Source organism: Etheostoma spectabile, unplaced genomic scaffold (genome assembly GCF_008692095.1).
Source record: "Etheostoma spectabile isolate EspeVRDwgs_2016 unplaced genomic scaffold, UIUC_Espe_1.0 scaffold00019146, whole genome shotgun sequence".
In the NCBI taxonomy this organism is placed as follows: domain Eukaryota; kingdom Metazoa; phylum Chordata; class Actinopteri; order Perciformes; family Percidae; genus Etheostoma; species Etheostoma spectabile.
The window spans coordinates 31,814-49,254 of record NW_022604704.1 but is presented as its reverse complement, the minus strand read 5'-3'; the positions used below and the strand labels follow the sequence as shown (position 1 = coordinate 49,254).

General features: G+C 42.5%; 5 non-coding genes across 5 annotated transcripts; 3 read left to right on the top strand and 2 right to left on the bottom strand.

Annotated features, from left to right (window-relative positions):
• The first annotated feature begins 3,436 nt into the window (after positions 1-3,436).
• On the top strand, positions 3,437-3,508 carry trnaw-cca (transfer RNA tryptophan (anticodon CCA)). Its single transcript has one exon. It is a non-coding gene; the product is annotated as a tRNA-Trp (tRNA).
• Positions 3,509-4,709: 1,201 nt separating this feature from the next.
• On the top strand, positions 4,710-4,781 carry trnaw-cca (transfer RNA tryptophan (anticodon CCA)). The gene has a single exon. It is a non-coding gene; the product is annotated as a tRNA-Trp (tRNA).
• Positions 4,782-5,434: 653 nt separating this feature from the next.
• trnak-cuu (transfer RNA lysine (anticodon CUU)) lies at positions 5,435-5,507 on the bottom strand. Its single transcript has one exon. It is a non-coding gene; the product is annotated as a tRNA-Lys (tRNA).
• Positions 5,508-6,625: 1,118 nt separating this feature from the next.
• On the bottom strand, positions 6,626-6,698 carry trnak-cuu (transfer RNA lysine (anticodon CUU)). The gene has a single exon. It is a non-coding gene; the product is annotated as a tRNA-Lys (tRNA).
• Positions 6,699-8,511: 1,813 nt separating this feature from the next.
• trnar-ucg (transfer RNA arginine (anticodon UCG)) lies at positions 8,512-8,583 on the top strand. The gene has a single exon. It is a non-coding gene; the product is annotated as a tRNA-Arg (tRNA).
• Positions 8,584-17,441: the final 8,858 nt, after the last annotated feature.

Genomic DNA, 17,441 nt, shown 5'->3' with positions numbered 1-17,441 from the left:
CCAGAGATAGCCCCAGAAATATTATATTTTGCACTGGGGAAAGCACACTCTTCTCTGTGTTTATTATAAAACCCAGATTGGTCAGATGGTGGATGAGGATGCGCGTTTGCGTCACAGACTCCTGCTCTGACTGTGCCAAAAGGAGCCAATCGTCCAGATATGTAGCCAGACGGAGACCCTGCCGCCTTAACGGGGCTACAGCTGCTTCGGTACACCTCACGAACACCCTCGGGCTCAGAGACAGACCGAAGGGAAGCACTCTGTACTAGTAACAGACACCCCGAAAAGCGAACCTCAGATATTTCCTGTGCGGAGGATAGATCGCAATATGGAAATACGCGTCTTTCAGATCGACAGATGTGAACCAGTCGCCCTGGCGCACCAGACGAAGCAGAGTCGCATGAGTGAGCATCCTGAATTTGTATTTTCGGAGGTATTTGTTCAGAGCCCGCAGGTCCAGGATAGGGCGAATTCCGTTCCCTCCCCGTTTCGGGACCAGAAAATACCTGGAGTAAAAGCCGCTCCGACTCAGCTCGGGGGCACTACACATATCGCTCTCCTTTCTAACAGCGAGATAATTTCCTCCTGTAGAACGCGAGCTGACTCCCCCCCGGCCTGTGTACAGAGTATGCCCGAGAAGCGAGGGGGGGTAACAGCAAATTGAAGCCTGTAGCCCCGAGATATTGTTCTCAGTACCCAGGCTGAATTTGTGATAGCTGTCCATCTCTCTCTCTGATAAGAGAGAGGAGTGGCAGCCCCAACGTGTCCCTTACACTCTGTGCCCTCATTAACTGAGCTATGAGGCCATCTAGTGGCGGACTCGGGAACGACCCGTGGTCGGCAATGCGCATGCGCGAAGTGTTAGTGCACTGACGGGGTCGTTGGCATCCCGCGTCCCGAGAGGAGCCGTGGCTCCTCTCTGGAGCGGTGAAGCCACTGAGCCGCTTATTGCTTTTTTGTTCATTTTTTCGAACTGCGCCCTCGACATTATGTCTGGATGCGACAGTGAAACATGCTTTAATTCTGTTGAACAGAGTGAGTGTGTGCTTAGGTGACTTGGGTGGGGGGCAGGGCCTGCCATCGCCGCAACAAAGTCTCCGCTTCCCTTGGAGGGGACGCGCCCGTCTGGCAGCGCGCGCCACAACGGGAGCGTGGGGCATCACACTTACGAACAGAAACGTGGGGCTGGTGAACGGGGAACTTCCAGCCCCGACGCAGGTGGAGAGAGCTCGGTTGTCAAACCGCCCTCTTCTTCTTTTTCACCTGCTGAAAAGCTGCCTGGGCTGGCTGTCCCGGGGGGGCAGTCGTCTGCGCAGGAGCTTTCCTGGGCCAGCTCCCTCTCGCCTTCTGCTGGGGTGGGGCAGCTGGGGCGGGCTGGGGATCTGGCCGCTTGGGGATTTTGAACTGAGCAGACCGCGAGACAGCTTGAGAGAAAGACTGGCGCGTGGCTGGAGGCGGGGGGGGCTCGGCTTTCCGAGGGAGGCAAAGTTGAAGAGCTTCGTCCTCCTTCTTCTTCGCCTCACACCTCTGCTGCATTGAGGCCAGAGCGGTGCCGAAGACTCCGTCAGGGACGACGGGCATGTCCAAAATGTCCTCTTTTTCCCTGTCAGACAGGTTCGTCAGGTTGAGCCATCTAGCCCTTTCCTGTAGAACCATTAGCCCCATAGATTTACCTGTGGCCTGGACTGCACAGCGCTGCACGCGGAGGCAGATGTCCGTGATCACAGTTATCTCTTCCCACACAGCAGGCTCTGGTTTGGTGACCATGTCCTCACACAGCTCCGCTTGGTACGCTGTGAGCATGGAGGAGACATTCAGAGCTCTTACCGCTAAAGCTGCCGCTTTATACGCCCTCTCGTTCAAGGCAGACTGGCAACGGTCCGCCTTCGACGGCAGTGTGGGGGTCCGTGAGGTTGCCGTAGTCACCCGCGGGTGGAGGTGGGCTGCAACCAACGGCTCCATCGGGGGCATGCGGGACATTCCAAGCTTCTCCATGCCCTCAAACTCCAGGGAGGAAGCTCCCTGAATCGGGGTCTTACCGCTGAAAGGGAGGTGTTTCCACGAAGAGGATACCTCTTCCAGCAGTTCAGGAAAAACTGGAAGTAGCTGTTTTGCCGACCTCTTGGTCAGGGGCAATTTCTTCCCCTCATAGCGTGATCTGGTGGGCTCCACCACGACCGCGGGCCAAGGGATGTTCAGCCTGGACGCAGCGCGTTTACACACGTCCTGCATGTCCATACTGGGAGCGGGGGAAGCTGGTACACTTCCGTCCTCGTCTCCGAAGGCAGACACAGCATCAGGCTTGACAGCCTGGGCGGAGGGGATGAACATTTCAAACTCGTCCTCGTCATCCTCTGATATGAGGAGCTCCGAGGAGTCCTCGTCCTCGTAGTCCAGCTCGAGTACGTCCTCCGCGAGCGGGGCCGCCGGGCCCAGCTCCAGCTGTGAGCCCCAGCTGGGACCGGCGCACGGTACGGCATCCGCACCAGACACCTCATTGCCGGCGGCAAATTGGTGTTGGGCAGGTATGGGTCCTTCCCCGACAAGCTAGCTTGGCGCGCTAGCCGTCGGCGAAGGCTCTTCATGGTAAAGCAGGCACAATGCCTGCACGAACCAGGTGCTTCAACGGCCAGGCGGGCGTGTTCCAGCCCGAGGCAACACGAGCAGACCTGGTGTGTGTCCCTGCTCGAAATTTTGTTACCACAATGGCAAAGTCGAGCCCCTGAGTCTTCGTGTCCTCTGGTGTGAGGGACGTCAGAAGACATCTTCGTTAGCAGGAGTGCTAAACGCGAAGATACTGAGCAGTAGCTGGTGTGCTAACGCGCAGAAATAGCCTTACCGTGAAACGGCTAGGCGGATAACGCTCCAGTCTGTGGTGAGACCGAAGAGTGGTGTCGAAGGCAGCTAGCGCCCGGCGACGGAGAAGTTAGCTAGGATGGCTCCGGTCTGTGGACAGTTTAGCTAGCTAGCCTGCACGACTGAGATATGCTTCGAAGCGAGAAGAGGTTTTAGGATGGTGTCCGCGTCGTAGCGTAAGCTATTTAAGGGGGATGGACCCACGTGACGCGGACACTCGATCACCAGCCAATCAGGATTGGCGTAATGAGATAAATGCTTCTGAGGAATACGCAGGGAGGCGTATCCCATAGTGAGACATTGAAACGAATGCTATGAATGAGAACCCTGAAACTTAAATCAGTCACTTAGAGACAAAAAAGTAAGGAAATAGGGTTCAGGTTTTGATAAAAAAAAAAGTCATCCCTTGAAAGTCATATATTGTAAAAAGGGAGATTTCTGTGTCTTTTTTGATTCAAAACCAGGTGGATTTGCAATAAGAATACTGTGAAAGTAACAAAACGCTTAATCCACGGAGAAATGCACACATGTATATGCATTAATCAAAAAGAAATTTGATCTGTACATGCATTAGTCAGCAGACCTTGTGGCGCAACGGTAGCGCGTCTGACTCCAGCTCAGAAGGTTGCGTGTTCAAATCACGTCAGGTTCAAATGTTGATGGGTGGCAGTATCTCAATATGTGGTAGTTGTATGTCCTCTTCCAGCAAGGATTTGAGCATAAAAGGCTTCATTTCCTTTATTCACATAAACTTTTATGTACCAATATAAATCTAATACCTGAAACATATCAAAAACATCTAACACCTGAAACACCTGAATCACTTCAGACACCTGAAACACATCCAACTCTTAAAACACATCAAACACATGTAACACATCAATCACCTGTAACACATCAAACACCTGAAACACATTTACAGAGTAAGGCATCGCACTTCTGTTTCATCTTTGTTGAGAGTTGCTCTGTACCTAGATAAGGATTACAAGCCAGTCAGGAGCAGAGTATGAGGGTGTGCCATGCTAACAGCTAGCCGAGCATTATAACGTGTGATACAAAGTGACGCTCGGTCGCCACGGAAGTAAAGGCTGGACTACAGTAGAGCTGTTTGGAGCCGTTTGTGAACAGTGTTTTCTGTTGGAGATGGCACGTCGCTTTGGGGGGGGTGATTTTGGGCTTTTTTTTCAGACTTGTTTTAAGCTTGGCTGAAGCGCATTCATGATCCCTAATACCTTTCTAAACCACTTACCTTGGTCCCTGACCCCTGCCCTCAGAGCTGGTAGCTCTGTTCCTCTGCGGAGCCAGTCAGGTCCTCTTCTCTGGCTGACTGGAGGTCACCCGCTTCAGGTAAGGAGGCCTCAAAGACCAACTGCTTTTGCGAAGCCCGGTCCCTGCGTTCTGGAAGCGAGGCCTCCAAAGACAAACTGCTTTCGCAGCATCTGGTCCTTGTCTTCTGGAAGCAAGTCCTCCAAAGACAAACTGCTTTCGCAGCGCCTGGTCTCTGCCGAAGCCGCTGGCCTCCAGCTACCCGGAGAAGAACCCTTAAACTTAAATCAGTCACTTAGATACAAAAAAGTAAGGAAATAGGGTTCAAGTTTTGAAAAACAAAAGTGATCCCTTGAAAGTCATATATTGTAAAAAGGGAGATTTCTGTGTCTTTTTTTATTCAAAACCAGGTTGATTTGCAATATGAATACTGTGAAAGTAACAAAACTCTTAATCCACGGAGAAATGCACACATGTATATGCATTAACCAAAAAGAAAGTTAATCTGTATATGCATTAATTAGAAAAAAAGTTAATATATATATACATTCAAAAAGAAATTTGATCTGTACATGCATTAGTCAACAGACCTTGTGGCGCAAAGGTAGTGCGTCTGACTCCAGATCAGAAGGTTGCGTGTGCAAATCACGTCAGGGTCAAATATTGATGGGTGGCAGTAGTTCAATTTGTGGTAGTTCAAGTAATGCCCAGTGTGTCAGTCTCTGTTTTTTTGAACAGCCTACACGTTGGGCTTTATTTTTGTAAGTGAATATGTTTCGTGTATGTGAACACAACATTACATCGTAATGTTGGTCCGAAAATCTTACTTACAGTTCTACAATGCTATGTTGTAGTTCTAGAATGTTAGGTTTGAGTTCTAGAATGTTAATATTCAGTTCTAGAATGTTATGTTTAACTTCAAGAATGTTAACCTGCAGTTCTGGAATGTTAAGTTGCAGTTCTGGAACAATAGGTTGAAGTTGTAGAATTTTAAGAGTTGCGGTCCTAAACTGTTAATTACAGTTCTAAAATGTTACATGGTAGTTCTAGAATGTTAAGTAGCAGTTCTAGAACAATAGGTTGAAGTTTTAGAATGTGAACATGCATTGTCACCAGACTTTAGTTTGATCAGAGGAACAGGAGGTCAGCACAGGCCATGATCGTAGAATGCAGGCACATTTTAGACTGGTAAATTACAGGGATTTTTACAGTGGGATGGAATTGCTAATCTTGCGATTGACAGACGATCTGCCCCAATACAACCACAGTATACAGTAAAGAACTCAGGCATTCCAACTGTCTAAAACACCACCACCCAACGTGGGGCTCGAACCCACGACCCTGAGATTAAGAGTCTCATGCTCTACCGACTGAGCTAGCCAGGCACTTCTCATATAATGAGTTGCGGTCCAAAAATTTCACTTAAAACTTCTGAAATGTTACAGTTCTAGAATGTTACTTGGCAGTTCTAGAATGTTAGGTTGAAGTTCTAGAATGTTACGCTGCCATTCTACAATGTTAGCTTTAAATTCTAGAATGTTAAGCTACAGTTCTAGAATGTTAGGTTGAAGTTGTAGAATGTAAAGATACAGTTCTAGAAAGTTAAGCTTTCATTCTAGAAATCTGAGTTGCAATTCAAGAACAATAGGTTGAAGTTCTAGAATGTTAAGCTGCCATTCTACAATGTTAGCTTTAAATTCTAGAATGTTAAGCTACAGTTCTAGAATGTTAGGTTAAAGTTCTAGAATGTAAAGATGCAGTTCTAGAAAGTTAAGCTTTCATCTAGAAATCTGAGTTGCAATAGGTTGAAGTTTTAGAATTTTTATAAGTTGCGTTCCCAAAAGGTTGCTCATAGTCCTAAAAGGTTACATTGTAGTTCTAGAATGGTAAGTTGCAGTTCTAGAATGTTAGGTTTAAGTTCAAGAATGTTAAGCTGCAGTTCTGCAATGTTAAGTTGCAGTTCTAGAACAATAAGATGTAGTTTTTGAATTTTAAGAGTTATGGTCCGAAAATCTTACTTACAGTTCTATAATGCTATGTTGTAGTTCTAGAATGTTAGGTTTGAGTTCTAGAATGTTAATATTCAGTTCTAGAATGTTAGGTTTAACTTCAAGAATGTTAACCTGCAGTTCTGGAATGTTAAGTTGCAGTTCTGGAAAATTTGGTTGAAGTTGTAGAATTTTAAGAGTTGCGGTCCTAAACTGTTAAATACAGTTCTAAAATGTTACATGGTAGTTCTAGAATGTTAAGTTGCAGTTCTGGAACAATAGGTTGAAGTTTTAGAATTTGAACATGCATTGTCACCAGACTATAGTTTGATCAGAGGAAGAGGAGGTCAGCACAGGCCAAGATTGTAGAATGCAGGCACGTTTTAGTTTGGTAAATTTCAGGGATTTTTACAGTGGGATGGAATTGCTAATCTTGCGATTGACAGACGATCTGCCCCAATACAGCCACCTGATACTGTGCAGAACTAAGGCATTCCAACTGTCTAAAACACCACAGCCCAACGTGGGGCTCGAACCCACGACCCTGAGATTAAGAGTCTCATGCTCTACCGACTGAGCTAGCCAGGCATTTCTCATGTCATGAGTTGCGGTCCAAAAATTTCACTTAAAACTTCTGAAATGTTACAGTTCTAGAATGTTACTTGGCAGTTCTAGAATGTTAGGTTGAAGTTCTAGAATGTTAAGCTGCCATTCTACAATGTTAGCTTTAAATTCTAGAATGTTAAGCTACAGTACTAGAATGTTAGGTTAAAGTTCTAGAATGTAAAGATGCAGTTCTAGAAAGTTAAGCTTTCATCTAGAAATCTGAGTTGCAATAGGTTGAAGTTTTAGAATTTTTATAAGTTGCGTTCCCAAAAGGTTGCTCATAGTCCTAAAAGGTTACATTGCAGTTCTAGAATGGTAAGCTGCAGTTCTAGAATGTTAGGTTTAAGTTCAAGAATGTTAAGCTGCAGTTCTGGAATGTTAAGTTGCAGTTCTAGAACAATAAGATGTAGTTTTTGAATTTTAAGAGTTATGGTCCGAAAATCTTACTTACAGTTCTACAATGGCTTTTTGATCTTTACATTGTTTAATTCCTCACCTGGCCTTGGACACATTCCTTTGGTTTGATAAAGAATTTGTTAGACTTTAACGTATCATTGCACTTACAATAATGATCGTAGCTGTTCTCAGTTTAGGTCACCCTGTACATCTCATCTCCAGTTTTTTCCTGCGTCCACCATTTGTGGTCACATACTGAGACAAAGACTGGCACATGGGACTGCTGGGATTAGATAAAGTAGCGGGAAACTCCGGTTATTGGTCAAATTTGTTGCAATAATTTGTCAAAATTGGGGGTCACACAAAAAGTCTCTGTTATTGGTCGAATTCGTGTGAATTGTATATTGCAACATTGCAAAATGCTGGAGGGACTGAAACACGTACAGTTGTGTTCAGAATAATAGCAGTGTTTAAAAAAAGAGCATGTCGAGCCATTTACCACTGCTTAAATCATATATTTTAAGTGCATAAAGCACTTACTGTAAGTAGAAGGCTGCAACTAAATTTAAAAAAAATAAAACATTCAAATAAACTACTGGTTTCTACTGTGCTGTACTTCAACTGGCAACATCAAGGTAGTGCATCAAGGTAGGCATTAGTCAACATAACATTAAACATGTATAGTGCATGAATTGAACAGTCGTTTCCCACAAATTATTCAGTGCAAAAACTTGTGCTGGGCAAGAAGTCAATGTTGTGATAATTATCTATTAACAATAAATGTATTAAATCTGAAGTAGAAGAGGCAAACAGTGTTATCTCAAATCTTAGGTAGAAGAGGCAAATGATTTGTAAAGAGGAGGCGGAAAAAAACAAAACTTCCCCAACTCAGCTCAACAAACAGTCCATTCTGAGTGATTCACTCATTGAACAAATTATTCTTCAGCGTCAGTAGACACCCTTTCAGTGGTTTGTTGTCCTCAAGACACATCACACTTTTTTGGATAAATGTGAATGTAAGCTCGAGATTCTTTGGGTACTGTGGGTCTAGTGCATGGACGTAGCCGTGATCTGTCAGTGAATCGAAAGGCAATGGTCAAGTAGTTTGGTTGGCATGTAGTGGTTTTTTTTTGGCTCCACTGCCAGATTGATCTTTCTGATTATATTTTACGACTGACTTCTTTTGACACAAAACATTTGACAAACTTGCATTCAAAACTGTTGGGTGGGGCCTCTTTTATTTGCTTGTATTACATCAAGTGACCTGCATACCAATGACCGTCAGAGATGGCCAAAGTACTCACTGCCCATACTCAAGTAGAAGTACACATTATTGTGTTAACAAATACTCCGGTAAAAGTAGAAGTACTGATTTAACTACCCTTGCAACACTTTTAAAGGTTCCATGGTGTAATGGTTAGCAATCTGGACTTCGAATCCAGTGAACTGAGTTCAAATCTCAGTGGAACCTGGTTTTAAGTTGCATGTATGCATTAGCTTAAGTGTTTGTGTTGTAGTATCTATAGAGATTTGTGGTGTAGTATGGAACCATTGTAGTATGAAAACATATGGAACCATGTTTTTAATGAAACTTATTTCCTTCTGTCTTGGCAGGACTCCCTGGAAGAAGAGTTACTGTAGCTCAATGGTTAAATAAAGGTTAAATAAAAATAAAAGGAATCTGTAATATATCCAAACATTCCTCTCTTCATTACTGACATACTGGAAGTCGGCCATGTTTAATTGGATGCTCTCCAGTTATTGTTATTTGGTAGATTAACATTATATTTTCCTACTTTGGGGACTTTTCATTTCATATTCTTTGTCTGACATTTTCTATTCCCTGTTTGTATTTTCTGTGACTGCATGTGGTTTTAAATCTGTTGGGGCCAGTTGTTCAAAATATTTAATCTGGATCAAAATTATTCGGATTTGGAAATCCCATTTCTTCCTACCCAGGATCAGGTAATCTGTTTTACTTTTACGCCAGTTTTTCAAAGCAACATTGGATTGGATCACCCTGATCCAGATACACAGTTTTCAAGATTACCAAATCCGGATTACCAGTGCTCTAAATGGGAAAACATATCACAATGTGGGCTACCAGCTACGTACAGAACAGGTAGAAGAGCCAAGATGGGGTCACTCTAATTGTTTATTTTGAGACAAAACACAAAAATAACTCCCACTTCCATTCATAATTTCTTTTATGACCCCTCATCTGAGCCACTACAAATAAAAAACTAACATACATTAACAAATACATTGTGGAAACTTTTGAAAACGTCTTAAAAAAAAAAAAAGTTAAAAGTGAAGTAGTAGTAGTAGAATGTTCCAGGTTCTTCTTCATCTAAGGACGAAAGACCAGAAATTTGTATTAGATTGTTTCCTTGAAATGAATATACGGTGATGAATGAGATATGTATATTATTATTTTGATTTTTGTTGTTGTTATTTAAATCTGTGTGGGGGATTGTTTCAGGAGGACAAAATTATTTTTAATTTAATTTAATTTTTTACTTTACTAAACTTAACTAAGGTTAAACAAGTCAAGTGCAAAATATAAAAAGTGTATACACTAAATGATATGTATTAATTGACCAATTTAAAGTTTTACTAAGTTTTCGTGCTGGAATCCACCTTGAAATCCTCCTTGAAATCCAACCCCCTGTTGGGATCAGGATAATCCTGTTTTTTTGGATCAAAGTTATCCAAATCCTACTGACAAGTTTTGAACAACACAAACTGAAGGTTTGATCCAGATTAAAACTAGGATTGGATTCTGTGATCTAATCTGATTTCAGATTCCTTCTTTCCCTTTTGAACAACCCATTTTCAAGATTTGATCCAATCCGATAACCAAAATCCGATTAGTTTACCTTTGAACAACTGGCCGCAGGGGATGTAGCTCAGTGGTAGAGCTCATGCTTTACATGTATGAGGACCTGGCATCTCCAGCAGGTATTATGGTAGAGTCTTTAAAAGAGCTGCAGAAGATATTACCTCCTGTGGTAATCTGACTGGTAGACAGCACAACAAGAACTTTAAATTTACATGTTTTACAGTAATTATTAACTATAGTGTAGTATATTTTTTTTAATTGTTTAAATGTTATTGTTTCATGTTATGTCTCGGCAAGAAGTATTATGCTTTTGGGTTGTCTGTCCAGCTCTACATCAGAATCAGAAATACTTGATTGATCCTGGAAGGGAAACTCTGGAAAGAAACTTCTCCTTCGAGCCGGATTTGAATCAGGGACCTAAGGATTTCAGCTTGATGCCTCTACAATCCTCCGCTCTACCAACTGAGCTATCGAAGGGAGCGAACACTGACATATGAACTTCCCATTCCCGTGATTGTGATAACACAGGACCCCCCCCCCTGGAGGTGCTTTCAGTGATAGAGCGCATTTCCAGTCTCAATACCCAGATGTATTACAAGATTTGAAGTGAAAAAGTGCTGCCCAGTGATGGTGGTATAGTGGTGAGCATAGCTGCCTTCCAAGCAGTTGACCTGGGTTCGGTTCCCAGCCATCGCAGTAGCTTTCTTTGAATTGTGTTATTTGCTATTTTTACAAGAAGTCAGCAGAAAGGTTACTTGCCCAACCTGGTTTGATAAAAAAAAACCTTTGCAAGGGAAAAGCCAATAATTTATTTTAAAAAAATGATCACACTTTGTCATTTTTTCTGTCATTGTTGATTTTAGAATATTGTAACCAGCATTAAGTGAGTAGGTTTAGGTCTGTGTGAATATGGGCTGAGCATTTACCTGGACTGAATTTGTGAACATCTTCTTTTGCATATTCACTGTAAAGAGCCATTACTCCTCCAACTGCTAACTATTGTTCTAGAGACAATAGGATATACAGTTTTAGATTGCAAGGTACCTGTCCAAGACCAAAGACTTCATTGAAATACCTCAAGTAATCAAAACAAGGGGGGATCTGCTTGTGCTTTCTTACCAGCAAATTTCTTGAGGTCCAAATGGCATCTTTGATGGCGGCCAGGGTGAGCCACTGATTTGCAAAGTGTATAGCTGTAAATCTGCTCCCTGAAAACCATAACAAGTCCGGCTCTTCTTTCCCTCTTTTCTCTTTTGGCTTCTTCATCACTCTTCTTTGCACTCATTCCCACTTGGACCTCCACAGGAAATAAAAGATGGCTTGTTCCAGGTCTAAAATCACTTAAAAAAAGAGCTGATGGAAAGATAAGACAGGTGTATTTAATGGAGCGGTTGACAGCACAACTACAACTGAAAACCTTAGTTTTTGAAAGAAGATGGGGTCCTGTTATTGACTTTTAGAAATAGGGCACAAGCCTATACCTTAAATTGTTTATGTTGCTGAATGTAAATAATATATGACGTACAATCTCGGGACAATATTCATGTTCTTTTTTTTTCTTTTTTTCTTTCATTTTCTTTTGTGTGTATACACAATAAAGTTCAAAAAAAAGGATTAAGGCTCCAGTCTCTCTGGAGGCGTGGGTTCAAATCCCACCACTGCCGTTGGCATTTATTACATAATTGGAAGCCAACAAATGTGTGGAAAGCACTCCTCTCCTGTGGAACGCAACATACAAAAATTCTAAAACTTCAACCTATTGTTCTTGAATTGCAGCTCAAATTTCTAGAATGAAAGCTTAACTTTCTAGAACTGCATCTTTACATTCTAAAATTCAACATAACATTCTAGAACTGCATCTTAACATTCTAGAACTTCAACATAACATTCTAGAACTGCAGTTTAACATTCTAGAAATTAAAGCTAACATTGTAGAATGGCCGCTTAACATTCTTGAACTTCAACCTAACATTCTAGAACTGCCAAGTAACATTCTAGAACTGTAACATTTCAGAAGTTTTAAGTAAAATATTTGGACCACAACTCAAAACTTAAGAAGTGCTTGGCTAGCTTAGTCGGTAGAGCATGAGACTCTTAATCTCAGAGTCGTGGGTTCGAACCCCATGTCGGGCGGTGGTGTTTTAGAGAGTGGGAATTCCTGAGTTCCTGAGTATAATGTGGCTGTATTGGGACAGATCATCTGTCAATCGCAAGATTAGCAGTTCCATCCCATTGTAAAAATCCCTGAAATTTACCAGACTAAAATGTGCCTGCATTCTATTCATGGCCTGTGCTACACTTTAAACTGTTACATCTCCTCTGAATCACCATCTGCAAATTTTCGAGCCTCATTGGAACGCCGACCACCACCTACAGGAGGTAAATCACTAGCTAGCTATGCAGGAGTACCTCATACCTTTTACCAGGTTCAGGTGGTTAATAGTTATGGTCAAATGAAGCTTCATTAAGATTTCTGAACAATGTTCTTCATTTTGGGTTCAAATCCCACTTCTGACAAAAATTGTTTTCATTTGGAACTAACATCTAAGACATGATATTGGGAATAAAGAACATAGCAGTTCTTTATATTCAAGAGGACATGGATGTGCACGAGAAACGCAATTGCAAGTAAAGCGTTTTGTGAGCCTCTTTATTGTCAACACATATAAAGTTACTGACTGTGATTTAACGGAGGGATTCGGTGAAAGTTATCTTTTGTTTTGTAAAACTTTGGGTTGTGTACAAAACAGGAGAAAAGGGTTCTTTGTTGCATCCAGGTTGTTATGTATAACAGATAAAAAGCGCAAATTGACATCATTCCATCCAATACGGGCAAGACGGGGTTGACAGATAGATTTTAAAATCCTTACAGATAAACAGTCATCGTAGCTGTTTGCAGGCTTTCCGCAAAATTTACCGAGATTAAACTGGGTCGTATAATCAATCAAAATCAATCAAAACCTTTATTTGTCCCCAAGGGGCGATTCATTTGCTGCAGTAGCAAGAAACTGACACATGACAACAAAGACAACAACATCATTTAAAATACAGTATATACCAAATAGAGAAAATAAATAAGTAAATGCCACAACATAAAAGTTTAAACCCCAGTGTACCATATGTGCCGACATTACCTAGTCCTCCCAGAGTTAAGCAGAGAGATGGCAGAGGGAACGAAGGAGAGTTTGTACCTATTTGTTTTGGCTGGTAGCTGACTGAAACGGGAACCGGAGGGCAGCAAATTAATTCTGCATTTAGGGGGTGAGAACTATCGGACATGATGGATTCTGCCTTTTTAAGTACATGTCTAGTATACAGATCAGTAGGTGTCATCTGCTGCCTCCCAATAATTTTGCTACTAACTTTAATTACCGTTGCCATTTTGTTTTTCATTTTTAAATTCAGAGAAGCATACCAGCAAATACATGAAAAGGTAAATACAGACTCAATAAAAGATTTATAAAACAATGTCATCAAGGATCTATCCACTTGAAACTGAGCTAGCTTTCTCAGACAGAAGAGACGCTGCTGACTTTTCTTACTTATCATGTCTGTATTTAGTTCAAAGGTCAACTTGTTATCAATCATGATTCCCAGATACTTGTATGAGTCAACAATTTCAACTTCCATTCTCTCTATAGTCGTCTTTTCCGGAGTTGGATGGTGACGTCTAAAATCAATGCACATGTCCTTTGTCTTTGTAACATTTAAATCCAAAAAGGCTTCTTTGCACCAATTTAAAAAATAGGGCACTACAGGGCCGTGAGATGTTTCAGTGTTGTCCATTAAACTTACTATGACTGTATCGTCAGCAAACTTTACGACATAGTTATTGGTCAGCTCACTGCGGCAGTCATTAGTGTACATAATATATAAAAGAGGAGAGAGAACACAGCCTTGAGGGGAGCCGGTTGATGTCACAGATATTCCAGAAAGATGTCCATTAACTCTCACTCTCTGTGTCCTGTTAGTGAGGAAGTCCAAAATCCAGCCCACCAGATTGTAGTCCAACCCAAATGTTCTATGAGCTTCTGCACCAACAAATGGGGCTGGATGGTGTTGAAGGCAGACGAGAAATCCACAAACAGCAGTCTGACATGGTTTTTGTTACCCTCTAAATGCTTGTATATGAGGTTAAGCAGAGTTACGGTAGCATCCTGCACCCCCCTGTTGGCTCTGTATGCAAACTGCAGAGGGTCGAGGAGGTGTTCAATCCTTATGAAGACTTATACATTTATAAACAACCTCAATCCCACATAAATTTTATTTACACAAAAAAAACCTGCTCAAAATCTTTTCACCCTTCTCCCCTCTCTTCCCTCATGCAAATGAGGGAGTAGGGGGAGGTAGCCGACGCTCCAGCTCCACCACTTTCACCCCCCCTCTCACCTAATCTCCCTCCCTCCACCCCCTCTTCTCCACCCCCTACCTATCCACCTCCTCTCTTTCATCTAGGTCACTCTCCAGTCCTGCTTGCACCCAAACCGATGAGGACAGCTCGCAGACATCCCTTTCAGCGCCCGGCCACCCACCCGTCTTTCTTCCAGAGACACAGGTCCACGGAGGTTTGCGTCTGACCCCACCTGTTTACCTGGTCCAGCATCCTTTTTCTCAGAGGCCGCTCCCTCAGGTAATCCAGTCATACAGGAGATGGTAAAACAATTCAGACTTATACCACTACCAGCAGCCCCAGTGCAGAGCAGACTGTCCTTTACTCCAGTTGCGCCACCTGTGACAGAATTTAGACCTTACAGGCACACACCCACAAACAAGAAAATGACAGCCTGGTCACTAGGGGCTAAAAAGAAATGGCTTATCATGGGGGACTCTAACGTGGCCAGATTCCCACCCTTTAAAGAGCCCCATGTGCAGATAGATAGCTTCCCTGGTGCCATCTTCTTTTGCTTTTGGCCAAGACTCCAGTCTCAGAGACTGTTGAAAAACTAGTCCTCTCTTTTGGCATAAATAACAGGGACCAAAAACCGGACAAGGTAGCCATCCCACAGCTCAAAAGAGCTGTAAAAATGGCCCAAGTGGCTTTCCCTAAAGCCCAAATCTTGATACCCATCATAAACTTTTCCAGGGCTCTTCCACACCAGCAACAGGAGAACTTGAGGGTCCTCAATGATCCACATGGTCACCCACTTTGACTATATTCCTCAGCTTTCCAGGAACACCTTCTCCGCGGAGAAGGATTTCATCCATTGGTCTCGACAGGCAGCTGGTCACATGCTGTCTCACTGGCTCGCTCATTTAAATGCATAGTCCCCGTAAGGACTTCAGAGACAACGGGGTTAAAAACTGTGATTAACCTTTCTCAATCCTTTCAGTTAACTGCAGCACAGACACTGCTCTTGAATAAGGGTCTTACCTTCATCCCCTCTGTTTCCAAGTGTACCCACAAGTCCTCCAAGGATCAATCAAGGTTAGATTTACAACAGTATCACAAGAGATTGAAATTGGCAACATATTATGAAGACAAACCTGACGCAACACACTTACCTTTTACTCCAAGATCCACCTGGTTTCCCTCTTCTTCCCAGCTTCCATCTGAAGTAAAACAATTAATCCAATTGGATATGGAAACTTTTAAATCACATCATAAAGTGGACTGGATTAAGTCCAACTTGAACAAATTTGAGACAGAAGTCCTCAAACAATTAAAAGATAATGACAAAATAATCATCAAGCCAGCAGATAAGGGAAGCTCGGTGGTTCTTATGGACAGATGTGATTACATTTGGGAAGGTTATAGACAGTTGGATGACAAAAATTATTATGTTAAACTCCAAAAACCTATATATAAGGACACTATACCTGCAATAGAAAAAATAGTCACATCATTATACAACAAAAAATGTATCAACAATAAACAGAAAACTTACCTCCTGGGGAATAAAGAACCGCGCATGCGCAGATTTTATATGTTACCAAAAATCCATAAGAAGAGAGACACCTGGAGCATCCCCTTCAGGGTTCCTCCAGGTCGTCCCATTGTATCAGATTGTGATAGTGAGACCTACTATGCAGCCGAATTTATTGATTATTTTTTAAACCCACTTTCAAAATTACATAATAGTTATATCAAAGACACCTTTGACTTTGTGGACAAGATTAAACATATACAGGTGCCCCCCTCAGCGTTCCTCTTCTCCATGGATGTCACTAGTCTGTATACTAATATTAATTCAGCAGAAGGCCTTTTGGTTGTAAGAAACATTTTTCATAAATATCCGAACAGCAAGAGACCCGACAAGGAACTTTTACAATTATTGGAAATCAATCTCACAAAAAATGATTTTGAATTTGACAATCAGTATTTCTTGCAGACTAGAGGAACTGCCATGGGGAAGAAATTTGCACCAGCTTACGCTGACATTTTTATGGCACAGTGGGAAGTGGGAGCCCTCAACTCCTGCCATAAAAAACCAACACATTATTACAGGTACCTTGATGATATCTGGGGAATTTGGCCTTTCTCAAGGGAGGAGTTCCAACACTTTTTAAACACCCTAAATAGTCATAATCAGTCCATCAAACTCACAGCTACGCTGGATTTTAATTCCATTGATTTCTTGGATACCACCACTTTTAAGGGGCCTAATTTTTCAGAGAAAGGTTGGAAGTTAAAGTCTTTTTCAAGGAAACAGACACACATGCTCTGTTATTTAGAACCAGTCATCATCCTAAACACACCTTCTCTGGTCTGGTTAAATCCCAATTGTTAAGATTCAGCAGGATTTGCACCAGAAATGAAGATTTAAAAAAAGCTGTGAAAGTGTTGTTCGCCTCATTGACCAGTAGGGGGTACTCTTATACCATACTTCGCAAGGCCCTCAAAACTTTCACTCAAACCAAACCAATTTGTCTAGACCCAATCCTACCAATAATCACCACCTTTTCAGCTTCCAATCTTGGTTTTGTCAGGAGACTTAAGGATAATTTCTTTTCCTCAGGAGGTAACACTGTTTTTATGAAAGAGCACAAAATTATAGCTGCATTTAGGAAAAAATCCTAACCTTGGTGATATGCTGGTTAAAGCCAAATTGAAGCCGTTGACCACACCCAGGACTAAAATTCAGGCAGAATATTTTAGACATTACCAACTTGTCCAGAACCAGACTAGTAAAGAAGTCTATGAAACACAGAGAAAGCCAGATGTGAGGAGGGAAAATTGTATTTATTTGATCAGATGTAAACAATGTACAATACTCCCCCCCCTCCCCTTTTTCCTTTTGTATTAGGTCCTCCCGTCCCCTAGTTTCTGGCACCCACCCCTATCCCTACCTCATTCCTGACCCCTAACCCCCATCCCTAACCCCAACCTATCCCCTACCCACAACCCACCCCCCCACCCCTAACCTTCACCCAACCCCTACCCCTTCCCCTAACCCCAACCTATCCCCTAACCCACCCCCCACCCCTGACCTTAACCCAACCCACACCCCTTCCCCTAACCCCAACCTTTCCCCTGATCCCATCCCATC